At 43.3% G+C, this 14,655-nt stretch overlaps 2 pseudogenes across 1 annotated transcript; both read right to left on the bottom strand.

Annotated features, from left to right (window-relative positions):
- Window positions 1-3,443: 3,443 nt before the first annotated feature.
- On the bottom strand, window positions 3,444-4,459 carry LOC147796992 (uncharacterized; annotated as a pseudogene).
- Window positions 4,399-9,896, bottom strand: LOC147796991 (uncharacterized; annotated as a pseudogene). The gene is made up of 4 exons (XR_015427556.1): window positions 8,457-9,896; window positions 7,953-8,087; window positions 6,564-6,728; window positions 4,399-5,150 (listed from the first exon to the last, which is right to left on the bottom strand). The product of XR_015427556.1 is annotated as an uncharacterized LOC147796991 (transcript).
- Between the last annotated feature and the right edge of the window lie 4,759 nt (window positions 9,897-14,655).

The following is a 14,655-nucleotide window of genomic DNA, read 5'->3' as shown; positions in this document are numbered from 1 at the left end:
AAATTCCGGGATGTAACATAAGAAATGCAGTCGAAATAATGGGAAGAATTTACAGTTAAAGAAGGAACTGACAGCCTACAGGACCATGTAATCAAAGGTGAGAAATAAATGGACGTGGCTTCAGGGAAAGGATAAAAAAGATGGCTTTCTGTCACACTACCTTCGAATTCTGCCTCTAAGGGTGGCTGCAGTGACGGACCCTTGCGACCGTGTATACAAGTATGGGAATACTTCTGCCAGCAGCAAAGGTAGGCAATATTATTTTAGTTTGCAAGAAACACTGAGTGGTAGAAAAATGCTGGATAGTTTATCATTTTTTGCAGCTGTTTTCAGATTTTGTGCAGTTGTAGTGATGGCACGCAGGCCCTACTTATTTTTCTTCCGTAACATGAGTTATAGGCATACGTACACGTGTGCACTGTGATCCGACATTTACGTCAAGATGGACGCTGCAAATTGCAATTGTGCCTTAGGGCCTAGTTGAATAATCTACGGTTTTGCAGGTTGGGAATCAAAATAGATTTACTTTGCGTTTAGGCATTTGCATCTATTCTCAAGGAAACTACGACATTTATTCCTACTCTATTGACTTTTGAAAATAGAAACATGTAAATGTTTAGGAAAATCTGAAATTCAAAATTGCGGGTGCTATTCTTGTCGGTTTGAGCTCCGTTTACTCAGTACCGGTCACGCGCTTTTCTGCATCGAACAGGTTTTTTTTTCAGGCAGACCATGTGGCATCTCTTAGTCTTAAAAGTAAAGCTATTGGAAATGTGTGAAAATGTTTAAGGAAATAAAAGCTTTCCTTAAGACATCTTCAGAAAAATAAACAGAAACGGTATACCCCCGCCCCAAAGACGTGATGCCCTTTCCATATGCATTCATGTACATGTACAGTACATTGACAATGTAAAAGGAGCTAAGTTTAACCGTTATGTAATTTCCGCCAGCCAATTTTCAGGGTTCACTCCAACCTCACAAGGGGCTGTGGACGGCCACTATAATTTTGTGGACCAGTTTCCCGTGCCAAGCTAGTTAGCCTTTCGTCAAGAGGCGCGCGCCACACACACTGCTACGAAACCATTACGTAACTTATTTGAAACACGAAATAAAAAGTTACAGTAAATATATATGAATTGCGATCATAGGGTTGCCAGCAATGTTTGACCATTACAAAAAGCAAACGGACATCCTTCATAGCGCTTAAAACACAGCGCTGCACACGCCACTGTACACAATGTATGTATATACTTAATGCATATACCCGGCAGTGAATGAAAACACAACTCCCTAAACAGACGGGTGCTGAACATAGTAACTGTGTCCCAGGTAAATTCAGCATGTTTTCTCACTGTAGAAACCAAAAATTCCTACTTTTGGAAAAAATTTACACAGGTACTCGTCCAGTTCAAAAATCAACCGGCACCACACTGACGAAACGTGTTCAGCTAGCCACGCGCGGCGACCTTGCTCTACTATACATGTATACTTCGTACGCGAGGAGGCGGTCTGTTTGCCTGTCACCATGTATCATTCATAAGTAACTGCACATCGCAGTAGTGTTGACCCTAATGAATATTCAAATCAATCTGAATAAATTTCGCATATTCCTGTAAACGTACCTAAACAATATTCATCAACATGGCTCTAGTCAGGAGGGGACCGGTTGTACATGCAAATGTACAACTGTGCGCCTCGTGATACTTACGGTACTGCGCGCTGATTGGCTGCTAGCTAAATCTGTTCACAGCAGAGGCTGTGGCTGAACCATACCATTTTATGGTTTGGGGGTTCCCATATCACCGAGGGGCTTGTCCCGGATTTTGTTATATTATTCGCCTCTTTAAGGGTGGATTTGATAAAGCTATTTCAGCCTTAGGGTTTTATAGTCCATATTTTTCATTGAAATTGGATTCAATAGTTTAAATATTCTAGTCCATCATAACTTTTCAACTTTTTTTATGACGACGGGTCCTGCGTACATGTATGCACTGTACAGCACATGCATGCGTGGCCCGCAGCTAGTACATGTACTGGATGAGTCTTGGACCCACGATGGGTCGTTGGAGGGAGAATTGGTGCTGGCCGTGTGTGGAAGTCCCACCATGTTTGGTTTAAAGTTTTAAATCAATGTTAAATTGTGTTTAATTTAATTATTTTGGCCTTTGTAAATAGTTGTTCTAATAGGTTTTTTTTTACTATTGTTAAGCACTTCTGAACATTTTTTTTAATGAAATGAACGCTATTTAAATTGAATTTAATAATGATAATAATAATAATAATAATACTGGTAAATGTACATATCACGTGTAATGTGTACAGAAACATGTACATGTAAGCCTGCACGTATAAGTACACATGCACAATGCTTGGACGAACGTGGACATGGATGTACATGTACAGTAGGCCTATACATGTACGCACATGAAAAAATTGAACAGTACATGTACTGTGAGTGTAGTCATAATCAGTGTTTGTAAATAATGGGCAGAACTGGTTTATGGTGTCACGATATGAATACCAATCGGCGCATGTTGCTGCAATTAACATTGAAGCGTCTGGTTTATACTGCCATGGGTTTGATGTGTTAATGCGTAAAGGAAGCATGCTGGACTCACAAGGTGGCATGTGCATGTTGTGCATTAAGTGCGCGAAGACTTCAAGTTAGAATGAAATGTTTATTTTTGTCTTTACAGACAATTTACACAAACATTTCACTTGGTCATTCATAGAAGTTTGATTTTTAAAAAATGCAGACCTCAGGTGTAAATATCTCAACCTGCATGCTTTGTAATTTGAAATAAATGTTTCTATTTATACTCAGTCCAGCTGATTAACAGAATGCATTTTCTTAAATAAAAATTAAAAAACATTACTAGAAAAGAAATTTGTACTTTCAAGTAAAACTGCGGCTGTAAGGAAAGCTCTCTGTCAGCCCATTCTCCCGTTAGCCTTAGCTGATGCCCCCCATCCTTCAGTCAAAACATTGGCTTCTGAGCCCCACAATAAAAAAAAACTTTTTGAGCGGTAATTCCCCCAGTCACCACAACTGCAAATGGATATACACAAGACTGGTTTAAACTGGTTTTATGGCAATCTTTGCCCAGATACACTGTTGCGTGTACAGGTTTATTCAATTCAAACTTCCATACTAGGAACAACAAATCCAACATTGCACAAAATTTAAAGGATAAAGTCAAGTTCAAAACACTGTGATAATGTGAACATCATTACACCCTTGAGCCATGTTTGTAAGAATGTAGTGCAGGAGCCACAAATCTCCGTGCAATTTAAATAGAACATTCTCACAACATTGGATAGGTTGTTATACTTCTTACCATATAATTATTATCGTAACTATAAATTAATCAGAATTGGTTCTTAGGTCTCATTGTAATCACATTTTTTCTGCTAGTTCATGTAGAGATAAATGCAGTGTCCATTTACAGTTCATTTTGACTTTGGTATGAGTTTGGGCAGGTAGTACAATTATGGCCAGCATACTATATGCTTTCCACACTTTTTAGGCTTCTGTGGAGGTTCAATGCCCTTATGTGCTCGATACAGACGTCTGTTGCTTCTGCGCACAATCTTATGCGGTGGCTCGTACCTTTGTATTACTCAGTTGTTGTCAAGTCATTTAATTTTTCTGAACCTTGCGCATTGGAAAGGTGAATGGAGCCCCGTCTCTCTATGAGGTCAGCTGTATGAACTACAAACAGATGCATATATGGGGTTGCTATCTTTGCAGTGCAAACAGAAGCTAGATTCTCATACCACTCCACCAAGTTACTTCTCAACTTTGCTAAATGAGCAGATCTTGTCAGGTGACATGGTATTCGCCTTCTTGAATGATCGTACATTGTCATAAAGTACCCTGAACTTGCGCCGTTCATTCACTACTGCAGATCCATGAGCATGACATTCAACAAGCTTCTTGGTGTCATCCAAGTATTTCTCACTTTCTGTTGTTTGGGCCCTCTTAGATCCCGACAAGTGACCATTTTGCATCCTTATCAAAATTAAAAGGGGAGCCACGTACACCTGCTCTTTCCAGTGTACCTTCCATTTTGGCACATCTTTTCATTTTATCAGGATCTTAGACACTGCAAACTGTTCCCATTTCTTGCATGTCAAGCTCATTGATCATTTGCATAAGTTTCTTCAGCAGCCTGTTAGTGATTCTGAGGTACATGTGAAGTATCATAGGCTACATGCTCACTTGGTATGGACCTGAAAATGGTATACCTAGCAAGAAATGAAACCGAGGGGTACCCCCCCCCAACATGTCCAATCCCTATACACATTCCAGACTATTGTTACTTAGCACATCCCCCAAGATGTCTGAAAGGAATACCCCCAGATTCCTGCGAGACAATGACCAACAAAAAGCAGGGGTTCTCTCCGTCTCATACCTTGCTGCATATGGAAAATGGGATCCCTTTTGCAAGAGTGACATTTCTTGCCAATTGTCCGCGGTTGAGATCTTGGAGTAGCAACGTGTAAATGTGAACTATCAACCAGCAATAAATACAAGGGTGCCTTGAGTTAGCTGCTCCCATGCCGCAAATGGTCAAAAGAAACTTGTAATCCCCTGACAAATAGTACTGAATGAAGTACTCCACCTCTTCAATTACTACACTTGTGAAACATGCGACGTCTTGCACTATGTCCACTAAGTGTTCTTTAAGCTGACTGCATTTTTCCTCATCACAAAGGATAGCTATGGGGTGATGCGCACTTGCAGAAGTTGCATTAATTTCATCGTTTAATATTGTGTAAGTGATATTCAGATAATGTCAGTGACCTAGTACTGTGTCATCCCCAGTGATCTTTACAACTACATTTTGTTTTCCTTTCCCAAGCACCCCCTTACTTACAAGATGCTCTATTTCTTTCTTCAGCAGCACTTTCATATCTCTTTGAGCTCCTGGCTTCGATGAAGCTGTTTTTGACAAAGGGATATTCATCTCACTTTGAGGCATTTGGCTTTAACCTGTTTAAGGTTTGGAAGATTGCTTATGCAAGCAAGTTCCATGTCCCATCAGATGTGTCATGAGCATTTTTCTTGGGAAGCGAATTCCTCTACCACCGACTGCATCACCTTAGCCGTCACCTTCTCGCCGCGAAGATTGATCAACTCTGCTTTCCTGCAAACAAACATATAATGGACAAGTGCCAGACTTGCCGTGCCTTTCCACCTAATTGAGGGCATTAGATACCCTGGCTTGTACCATTCCTTGTGGGCAAACCTCCCCTTTAGGTAAAAAAATGGACGAAATTGTTACCCAGAGGGCTTTTCTCGCTGTCCCACGTGACCCGATAAAAATACGCACTTTGTTGTGGACAAAAACCGTGGCGCTGCACACTTCAGGTAGAAGCCAAGGCACCAAAACATTGATAAGTATGCCCTATGACAAAAAAGCGGGGTCAACGCCCCCGACAAACTACGTAATATGGGTACACAATTTAACGACCGGTAGATGGAGTAGTACGTAGTGAACCGATTAATGGGGTCCGGGTTAGTATTGAAGCTGTCGTAGGTTGTGAAGCTTTGACTGAGAGCCATGTAATTAAACAGTGACGGATGGTGGATTTTCAGCCGTCTGTGAACACCACAGGTTGGGGGTGACAATTAACTGGGTTGAGATCGGTAGTCACTGAGCAGATTTGCCTATAGGTTTACTTGTTGCGCTGTGCTTTCTCTTAGGGTTATGCCATTGTCTGATCGACCCGGGCATACACAACACTCTGCGTAGGTTACGTGAGGGTTATGATGTTTTCTAGTAGTCGGGTATCCCTTTGTAATAAATTAGCTTACGCCAGACTGAGTTTGTCTGGTGTTATAGGTTTACCGCGATAGGCATACTGATTTGCCTTGTGAGGTATACTGTGTTTGTTATATGCATGTACCTTGTTGATTTATCATTGCAATTAACCTTTTACACGGTTTCCTGTCTTCCCTGTGTGGTGGTACATTTTCACCAAATGGATTGTTCCTGGGCTTAAAATGTGGTTCGTTTACAGTATCCTCCTTCGCGTTCTGTAACCACTCACCTGTGAGTAAGGCTTATGATGGGGGGGGTAATAGGTGCAGGTATTGGTGTCCACCAAAACTAGTACCAGCCCCTTTTTACGTTGCCTGTGCCACTTTTGCTCTGCCTCTATAAGGCTCTGTCATCTGAACGTCTCATTATCTCCCCTAAGCAGAAGCACCCCGTCACCGGTTCAAAAGAGCCAAGTTGGTCGTGTGAGGCCATAGGCCCAACGCGTACATTTCATAGTCGTTTGTGAACCAGCGAAGTGGAGTTCTCCCCAAAGGAACTTTCGTTGGTAGGAAGACTTTTGCCTCACTTGGTCCAGCTCTAAACTAAAAAGACCCTTAAGAAATGGCTTCAAGGTGTTAAAATAAAAAGACAAACCACGATATCCTTATGAATGCTTTCAGGCTATGGCGTAGCAGAACTGATTGGCTGTGAATGGAAATAATAGCACACGCGTCTTTTGCTAATGCCTGAAGCCTCTTTTTGTAGTGACTTCCATGAACGCATGTACTATCTCACCTGTACTTAAACCGAATAACTGGGCATTTCTCATGCATGTCCACAACCTCGACCACGCCGCCATTTCGGTAACGGTACAAGCCTCCGCGAGTCGTGAACACGAGTTCGTAGGTCTGTCCCACTGCCACTTCTTCGATCAGAAAAGCTTTGGGATTTTCCTCGAAGCTGAAATTATAAGGAACATAGTCTGAAAACACCCAGAATGAAAACATCGATGCCAACCGTTTCATACGGGTTAGAATTATGTAGTGATTGAGTTTGCAATGCAAAATATAACAGTAAATTCAGATCAGAAATGGATATTCTGGAAAATGACTACGAAATGGCTTGAGAGGGAACCTGGAAATACATCTGCCCCGCGCAGCATGCAAGCTGCAACCATACTGAATATCGACACCCCAGGTGACTACTAACCTTCCTCAATAAACGAGGCTGTTCTGAATGCCACTCTTAGAAGCCTGTCGGTAGTACCTTACAGTTGGCAAGAAAAACGATATCACAGCTTTGGGAGCAATTATGTTGTGCCGTGGGACTATAAAAGGGGATAAGGAGTCGGATAATCTGGCTTTTGGGGATGTCTGGGTAGGAGAACGTTCCAATTCGGAACGCTGGAGGTAATCATTCCTTTATGTCTTCTGTTTGGTAAAGATTAGTTGTAAAAAGGACATTCATAAATACCCCAGACAGTCTCCCTATTCAATAACCTGCAAATAATGCCCGCTGAGAGGTGATAATGCCCGCTACGTAAATCACGCGCTGGCACCGGGATAACAAGACATTTAATTTTGATTGCTCAAGAGTCTGTACGCACGTGGCTCGCCGCGCTCGCGCCAGTTGGACAATTTGCACAAGGAATATTCCTTAATAGGATCAGGGGTGTTCGGGAAAATGAAAGTAAAATTCTAGAACAAAATCGCTGCAAATCCATCAATTATTGTTTCTCTTTTGACTCTCTGACTAAAGATATATTGGGAATAATTATGTGCTTGACCGGTATTACTCTGTCGTTTAAGACTGGCTCAGGAGAATGGACGCGACTCGTGTCCTTGCCGCCTTGAAGGCACGTTTAAGACCGGCCAAGCACATAAGAAATGCCCTTATTGAACTCCATCTTTCAATTTGAAAGTGTTGATTTAAGTATATACATTTTCTTATTTAAGGAAAATGTGGCCATGCACGTTTAAAGTTTGTTGCCGCCGTTGTTCCAGGAAGCCTTTGGCTGGCACGCAGTATCACAAAATAACGACAGTGTCGTGATTTCTGCCACCTCTTAAATAGTTGTACTTTCTGTAAAACACTTGTTTAATAGTGACAGTTGAGTCCAACTAGTTCATACCAACAGAATTTGGACAATTTGAGGCCTCCCACTCAGCTAGGACAACTACTCACCAGTTACCCTCTTGAATAAACTCAAAGATGTTTTCGTGGAGCAGTAAGCAATATTTTGGCTGCGGATCGCGGGCCACAGACTTGCTGCTACAAACGTCTCTGTACACATATATGTACCCAAGTAAATTGGTGTCCCTGCGCGAAAAAAAATATTTAATTGTAAATATGCGGAAATGACAATTCAACTTGCAGTTTATTTATTATTGTGCAAGTTTACATTTTAAAACGGCGCCTAAAAGAATTGCTTGTACTGGGACGTGATTGCCAAAGTTCTACATCATGATACACGACTAGTAGTATTAGGCCTACCCGTGAACAAAGCTTAATGAATTCTTGGGATCCTTAAAATTGAGCTCAATATTGTTTCACCATGCATCAACAGGATGTAACGGGAGTCACAAATTCAAATTTAGTCCATTTTTTGGTCATATGTTCTCAAAGACTAATTGGATTAAAGACCACGAAAACTAGTGGTTTTCATAAGTTTAGATTACAAGTCATTACCTTTTGCGTAAGTCTTTTCCAACTTCTCCCGGAAACCGGCCAAGTCCACGGAAAATATGAACTTGATGTGTGGCCAATACTGGACACAATTCCAACGAAACCCTTGGAAAATTCTGCGCGGAGTTCACCATCTATGACCGGATTCGGCGTAAGGGCAGCGTTCAAGTCGCACCGAATTCTGTCTGAAATCGCGAGATCTGGGTTGATCCTGCCTTTTGTGGTGTCATCAAGCATGGTCTGCCAGTTGTCTTCGATCAGTTTCATTGCCCGGAAAATCAGCGTGGTGAAGGGGGAGAGGGAGAGACCGAGGTGCTGGTCGAGAAGGGCAAAGAGAAGGTGGACGTAGTTTGCCTCGAAGTCGGTGGACAGCTGGAATCCCGCTGATGATGTGTTACTCATGTGTATTATACCCGGGTCGTCGGGCAAGTAGAGCAGAGGTGCGACATAGTGACCCGATTTGGTACAATTCAATGTGGGTTTGCAGTACAACAGGCACATGCGCTGTAGCGGACTCGGCTTGCCGAAGCTTTCATTGGCTGCAAAGCTCAATTCATACAAAATATGCGAAATACAGAGAGGTCGCGAAGCAATGATGGGAATCAGTTTACCGGCTCCTGTAGTACCACTGGTGACACCAAATCTGACAGTCTTCTTCCCCAAGAAGACGCCTTGTTCACCGTCCGCTAACCTTTGTACGTACTCCTTGTAATGGTAATAGGAAGTCAAGGGATGTTTCGTCTGCAGATCAGCCAGATTCTTGATGTCGCCCAGGTGATGTGTTCTACCGTACTCGGTCTCGACGTCTCGGGCGATGAACTGACGCAGCAGCTTCTCCTGAGCAGGGCGCGGGTTTCTCCATATTCGCCCCAACTTCCGTTAGATGAAGGCCTCGCGCAAGGTGTAGACTTGCTGTCGTAGGTAGCATTTGAGGAGCGTGGAGAGGGTGTGACTCTGCGAACATGGAATGATGCTCATGTGAAAAGCGCACGTGGCAGCCAACAGAAAGAGACTCGCTAGCAGTCCTGGTGGATGACAAAAGTGAAGGTCGAATGAATGGGATGCAAAAGTTACAAACAGTAGTCTAAGGTAGAATGTAGGTACTTTTTCAATTGCATTGCAATTAGTATCTAAAGCCCTTTGAAAAGGCATTGTTTCAGCTGTCCAAAATTTTCATTCATTGTGTAGTGCGAATCTCCACACTCAGAGAAAAGCTTTCATATCATTCCGAGAAAACCTCGTTTTTCTGTGCTCGCAGACTAATCACTTGTTGTCAACATTTCATGTTCTTCGATGGCGCATTATTGTGTTAATACATGGCAGTAAGCCAACAAGTAACCCATATGTAACTGTTTTGGCTCTAGACAAATCCGACGAGACGCCAGTCCGAGGGGCCGTTTACATTTGTGCAGCTGTCCCAACCTGAGCGCGCACGCGCGTTTCGGTAATAGACCACGTATGGCCATGCCCCTCATTTAGTTGGTGTGCATGCGCACTGAATCGCATTATAGCCGCAGAAGCCAGTAAAATGGCTTTTGACTCAGGCTGGTAGACCCCGAAAGTAATCGATCGACATGAAGTTCAGATAGGTTGTTTGCCCCTCATTTCCATACTGATTAGAATTTAAACACTCAAAGTCCCTTTTGCTAACTTGTACACTATGAATATCCATATTTTTCTGCCAAATCTTTGCCCGTCTTTGTCACGTACCTCCAAAGTAACAGAGTCAGAAGTTGGAAGAGAAGCCCTTACATTTCTCTACTTGTGAATGGTGAGAAATATCATCAACATTCTAATGAGAAAGTATCATACAAGAAGGAAACCGTATGGATGGAAACGGAAAGACAACAAATATATTTTTTTTTTTAAAAGTCGAAAATCAAAAATACCTATACGTACGGGACTTTTGCAAAACATCAGGCGTCGCCTACTCCGCAACATTTTCAAACGTTTCTGAGATTTTTTTTGAATGAGTGAATTTTCAGTTCACAATTTGAGCAGAGAAAATATAGACTGAATAGTGCCTTTGCCCTGCGTGACATCACAGCAACCTCGAACTCAGTTATTGGGAAAGTATGGACACTCGAACTTTCTTTAAAGTGCATCATTCAATATGTTTAACCCCACAAGAATTCCAAATTGTTTTCGAGCATCGAAGAAGAACATTAGGTACGTAGAAAGTGTGTCAAAATTCCAAACATGGAGAATTTGCTTATGGTCATATCTTCATGAAGTAATGCCTTAAAGCGTTAATGACATACATACAGTAATGTAAGTTGCGAGGAAGGTATGATATGGCGTATCCGTCTAATTAACATCAGCAAATGCGATAGTTAATTCTGATTTGTCAAACACACATTTTCATGTATTTTTTCGGATCAACTACCTTAGCATAAAATGGTAAAGGCAGGTAAACTGCGCAGATAAACCAATTTACCTTTGAGCCTGCTTAATGGGTCGGTGTTCATGTTTGTTTTCCATGATAAAGAAAGTCTCCAGTAGAGAAGGGTTAAAGAACTACTGTTAGTTCTACTGCCAAAACTGGTGCATGGCTGTTGTGTAAAGTCATTTGCGACGGTTATCTTGAATAAAATGTTAAGTTGCCATAGGGAACCAAATTGTCACGTATTCGTGTTTCTAACAGTTCAGAATACCGGACCACTCTTTAGTACACGCGAGTTTGTTCGGACATTATTCCAAACTCTTTGCTTTGTAAATCTGGGATATTTGGTGTTGTAGCTTTATTGACGGACCGCGTAAGGGGCATGCAGTGCCCATGAGTTTTGAGAATACATACAGATGCATGTGCTTCGATCAAATCGGAGAGATTACAAGTCATGTAAATTTATTTTGCATATACAAATATTGGTTCAGGTTGTTCGGTTGGGTTTGTGGTTTTTAATGTAAAACTATATGTGTAATCCTTGCTTTAGGAAAAGTTATAGTTTCTGACGAGAGTCTCGTACCTTTATGTCAAATTTGAAGAGAAACTGTGGACTGGTCATTCTTGTTTGCATAGACTTTTGTGTACACCATGACCACAACCTCTTTGAGGAAGAAGTCTTTACTATCTTCCTTATCACCAAAGTGCTTGTTCTTCTCAGAGAGAAAGACAGTTCAGATCTTATTGCCAACAAGGTCATATCGAGGGGCAGGGCAACGGGGACCACAGGCCCACCCCCAAAGGAGCAAAACTCTGGGCAATAATGCCATTTTCATTCCAAAAGCTGTATAACCCCTGAAATTGTAGCCTCAACTCTCATAAAGGTAATAAAACATTTCATGTGAGAATTGTTTTTAAAACGTGTGCCCTCCACCCCCTCATACAAACGGTTTTGGATCTGCCATTGATCACAATGCTTCAAAGTTAAATCGTCGTGCTATAGGGGTCTCCAAGAATATTCACCCAGCATGCAGCTGAAAATGAGACCAAAGACGATCGAGTCCACCAACAACACGCGAATCAACCAAGCACTCCCGAGAGCCAACACGGTGCCCATAATTAAACATTTGCCGCTCCACCCCATGGCTGAGAAAACATGCAATACTGATTTTCGAGCTGACGTAATCAGGATCGGTCTGCCGTAGGCGCATTTATTCTCTGGACCAGACTTCGTGCAATAGCATGGAAGTCAAACACGCCTACGCGTGTGCAGGCTGCAACACCCCTTCCGCTGTCAAGAACACGGGCTTGTACACAAACGAAGTACATGTACATGTATAATGTCTTTAGCTGCGCTGACGAACTGTTTCCACTGGTACCCACCACTCTCGCGTGGCACTAGGATCGAAGGGCTTGTCTATTTCACAGTATTTCATTGAGAAATCACAGACGGGCCATGTGCTTCCTAAATCACAATGAAACTGATGATTACATTCAATGAACATAATGAATGGCTATCCCCCGTCCAAAAACAGATTCACGCCACTGCTTGCCAACTTTTGATTTGCAGCGTTTACTGCCAGTTGGTCTCGTTTTCAGCTAGAGTCAGGCATGGAAAGTGTTTCACTCAAATGAAAATCTGTAACCCCACCGAATATGAGACAGACAATATTAACAGATCGAAACCCCACAGTTAGTTTTTTTCGGAATAAAAGACTGGGCCTTTAATCAAGTACGACCCTAGGGGAGTGGCTACCGCCACAACCATAAATGCATGATTTCAAACTGCGGCCATAGACCTTTCACTAATAAATTCATAATAACGGGATTTTCAGAAGAAAAATCTGAACAAAGCCTGAAAACCTGACCGAAAATGATAAAAATTACACCCCTTTACATTTTCATTGGCTCGCTCACTCTTCTTGCCGCCATGGTCATTTTTGCGCATGCTTGCATAATTATGAACCATTTAGTGGAAAGAGATAGCACCTTTGTTGTCTGTCAGCTGCATCTTACTTTGCATCACTGGCTTTCACCCATCTCCTAAATCTCTCGCGTCTCGCTTGGTACACCATTTCAGCTAGCGGGCTAAATTACGTGACGGGGTGGTGCCTACACCGCACCACTGGGCGGATGAGCTGCTTCTAAACAGCCAACGGCTAGGGCGAAAGAGGTTTCTGTCGGACTCAACGTCTAGGTGTAAAGGAGTAAACCTTCGGGCCCCTAAGGCGGACCGTTGTCTTGGACACATTGTTTCGGCAGCTCCTGCAGCCAAGCTGGTGCCAAACGTCATGTTCAGCATTCCTTTGGGTCCCAACAGCAAGGCCGGAAGGGGACCCGGACGTTTTGGCAACCCAGGATGTCTGTATTTTTGCCCAGGCTTGCACCCTGGAGAAGCCACTCCAGCCTTGATTTCGAGTAAGGAAACAACATGGAAGCTGACAGTTTACGGGTCATAAGTCCCTCCCAGTTGGCGTATGGAATGGGGCGCCACGGGTCAGGTTCGACGGTGGGAGGGACCATCGTGTTCCACTGGCCGACAACCACCCGCCTTAAGCCGGGCAGCCCCTGGTCAAGACGGTGACGACCCGCCAACGTTTGCCTGCTTTAGTGGGTTCCCAAGGCTTAAAGTACACCTCAGACATGACAAATAGACAAAAAAAGTCTTCCGTTATTCGACTTGCAATTTGGAACGTGCGCACCATGTGCACGAGTGTTACTGGCGACTGTCAAGAGGTGGATGGCACCAGGAAAACAGCTATCATCGATAGAGAGCTTTCCAGACTCAACATCAGCATGGCTGGCATTCAAGAAACCAAGCTCCCCTCTAGTATCTCCCTTAAAAAGGAGAACTATATTTTCTGGAAGGGTAGGCAACCCAAGGAACCCCGCCAGTATGGAGTTGGCTTTGCCATCAAGAACACCCTTCTAGCTTCGGTAGAGCCCCCTTCTGGAGGCACCTAGCGCCTGCTCTCCATCCGTCTCAGCGCTGCTTGGGGCCCTGTTAACATCCTCTCCGTGTATGCCCGCACCCTCACCTCATCAGAAAAAACAAAGGACCAGTTTTTATAGGCAGCTTGATGATCTGATCAAAGGTTCTTTAAAAGATGAGTCTTTATTTCTCTTCGGCGATTTCAATGCCCGGGTGGGCGCGGATCATGAGGCATGGCCTACTTGCCTTGGGCCCTGATGGGCCTTGCTGTGAAAGGGGCCACTCCCTAAATTCTCATTCAGACAGGAAGCTCTTTAACCTAGCTCGCCTGCGGTCTTTCAAGAACAAGGTGAGGTCGGTTCTTGTCAGAGAGATGCTTTGCGCCGACGATGTAGCCCTTGTGACCCATTCTGACGACGCCCCTCCAGAGGTTGAGTGACCGCTTCGCCAACGCCAAGTAGTTTGGGCTTATTACAAGCCTGTAGAAACATCTGTGTACAAGGTTTCAGTGCTGTCCCCTCCATTAGTATCGACAACGTTGCCCTTGTAGCCGTGGACAACTTCATCTATCTGGGTTTGACTGTCAGCAATAACCTATCACTCGGATGTTGAACTCAATAGACGACTTGGAAAGGCAAACACCATCATGACGAGGCTGACCAAGAGGGTGTGGGAGAACAAAGCTCTGACAGAACACACGAAGATCCGAGTCTACTAGGCTTGTGTTCTCAGTACCTTACTCTATGGTAGTGAGTCCCGGACTAACTACATGAGACAGGAGCACCAGCTTTAAACCTTCCACATGCGGTACCTCAAGCGCATACCTGGAATTAGCTGGCAGTACCACATCTCTCATAGTTACATTCTACAGTGTGCCAAAACCCCCA

This window comes from Acanthaster planci, linkage group LG13 (genome assembly GCF_054643075.1).
Source record: "Acanthaster planci isolate LZ-2023a linkage group LG13, COTS_SCS, whole genome shotgun sequence".
NCBI classification, from domain to species: Eukaryota; Metazoa; Echinodermata; class Asteroidea; order Valvatida; family Acanthasteridae; genus Acanthaster; species Acanthaster planci.
The sequence above is the reverse complement of the archived record's forward strand: the minus strand, read 5'-3'. Positions and strand labels throughout refer to the sequence as shown.